This window comes from Sceloporus undulatus, unplaced genomic scaffold (genome assembly GCF_019175285.1).
Source record: "Sceloporus undulatus isolate JIND9_A2432 ecotype Alabama unplaced genomic scaffold, SceUnd_v1.1 scaffold_14534, whole genome shotgun sequence".
In the NCBI taxonomy this organism is placed as follows: domain Eukaryota; kingdom Metazoa; phylum Chordata; class Lepidosauria; order Squamata; family Phrynosomatidae; genus Sceloporus; species Sceloporus undulatus.
The window spans coordinates 1-2,087 of NW_024817451.1; the positions used below are offsets into that span (position 1 = coordinate 1).

The 2,087-nt window shown below is 50.3% G+C and overlaps 1 long non-coding RNA gene across 2 annotated transcripts; it reads left to right on the top strand.

Annotated features, from left to right (window-relative positions):
- The first annotated feature begins 835 nt into the window (after positions 1-835).
- LOC121918508 lies at positions 836-2,087 on the top strand. Of its 2 annotated transcripts, none has more exons than XR_006101245.1 (2): positions 836-1,715; positions 1,895-2,087. It is a non-coding gene; the product is annotated as an uncharacterized LOC121918508 (long non-coding RNA). The 2 variants fall into 2 exon arrangements; XR_006101243.1 differs by having other exon boundaries at positions 1,898-2,087.

The following is a 2,087-nucleotide window of genomic DNA, read 5'->3' on the forward strand; positions in this document are numbered from 1 at the left end:
ATATCAAACTGCAGAGTAAAGCTCGGCCATAGAAACCCACCTTGGGCCAGAGGTCACACTCTCTCAGCCTCAGAGGATGGCAAAGGCAAACCCCTTCTTAAGAAACTTGCCTTAGGGTTGCCATAGATCAGAAATTACCTGAAGGCACACAACAACAAAGGAAGTGTGTTTGTGTGTATTATATATCACATAATATATATATGGCAAGCCTCCTCGGAACAACTCTTGCCAAGAAAACCCCATGATAGAGTCCCTTTAGCGTCTCCTTAAATCAGAAAACGACTTGAAGAGACACAACAGCAACAAATAAGTACAACAACAACAACAAATATGTATCTATTCGCCCTTACAGAAGCCACCAGGGCCACCAGAGGTTGCATCCGCACTGCAGAAATAACCCAGTTTGGCATCACTTTAACTGCCCTGGCTCAATGCTGTGGAATCCTGGGAACTGTAGTTTGTTGTGGCACCAGATACCTCTTGACAGCTCTACACAGCCCACAGAGCTACAGTTTCCCAGAAGTCCATAGCACTGAGCCATGACACTCCAAAGTGGAGTCAGATAATCTAGAATTAACACCACTTGAACTGCCCTGGCTCAATGCTAGGGAATGCTGGGAAACGTAGTTTTGTGAGAGAGACTGAGCCTTCTCTGTCAGAGAGAGAGAGAGGTCCGGTGCCACAACAAACAACAGCTCCCAGGATTCTACAGCATGGAGCCAGGGCAGCTGAAGCGGTGTCAAACTGGGTTATTTCTCCGCTGCGGAAGTACAGTATCCCAGTTTGGCACCGCTTCCGCTGCTGCCCTGGCTCCATGCTTCCGCTGGGCCTCTTTGGGAGAAGGCTGCTTACTCGCAAGACGGGCCAGCTGCCCAGCACCGCCTGCACCGCTCGGCAGAACAGGCCACGCGCCTCCTCCCTCGGCGCCACCGCCGCCGCCGCCGCCGCCATCCCCGGCCAAGGCCCCACGGGGAATCGCTCGCCGAATCATCGATGGACGCCGGGCTCCCAGGCTGGCTGTGAGAGCGAGGGGGAAACGGCCGCCAGGCGAAAGGGAGCGCGCGCCGAGACAAGGATCGCCCTCTAGCTCCCTCTCTCTCTTGTGCTGCATCCTCACTTTGGCACCACTTTAACTGCCCTGGCTCAATGCTACGGAATCCTGGGAAGTGTAGTTTGTTCTGGCACTTAAACTCTCTTTTCTGACACAGAAGGCTAAATCCTCCACCACAAAATGGAAATCATATGCAAAGTGGACTACTGGAAGGAGAAAAATCATTCTGGGATGCATTTTGAAAAAAGCTTTCAAGTGGTCTCTAGAAGATTAAAGAGAAGCATTCCCATATATTAAAATTTTCACACCAGTTCTGTCACCATTAACTCCATTGCTATGTTATCACCGAGTCTATGAAGATGACATGTTTTTATGGCAGCCACCATAAAACAATATACAAGAGTCACAGTCTAATTGTGACGGGACGATGACATCCAAACATCACCATTTAAAAGGCAGCGTCTTGGCCTCCTGAAAGTGTGGGAAAGCTTGGTTCACCACAAGGTTTTCCCACTCATCGCAGCAGCTGCTGTTTTTGACCCCTGCACATTTGGGGGTGGAACCTGTGGCGATGGGGACAGTGGATCTCATAGCGTGCTTTGCCGTTCTCTGCATTGCTATTTTCTGCTATCGGCTGATAACATTCGTGACAGCTGACTATCCGGTAAATTGTCCAGGGGTGGGACATGGACATTTCAGTACTCGATACTACAGCTCCCAGCATCCCTTGCGGGGCGGAAGTGGCCCCGAGTGGCTGCCACTCTGGGATGGATTTTAAAAACACAAAGCTGCTTCCCACATTAATTCGCATTTTCCCTTCTTCTGTTCATTCTCCTTCACAAGAAGACCCTGTGGGCAATGAGTCCAAAAAAGGGAAGGCCGCAAAGAAGCGTTGAGTTGCTCCGGGTGGAAGCCCCCATGAAGCCTGGCGGTTCACGGGGAGATGGAGGTAGCCAGATCCCATGTTAAGAAGACTCCAGCAATGGCGAACCTCACATTTGAAAGGAGCACTTAATAAATCAGATAATTGAAGTCA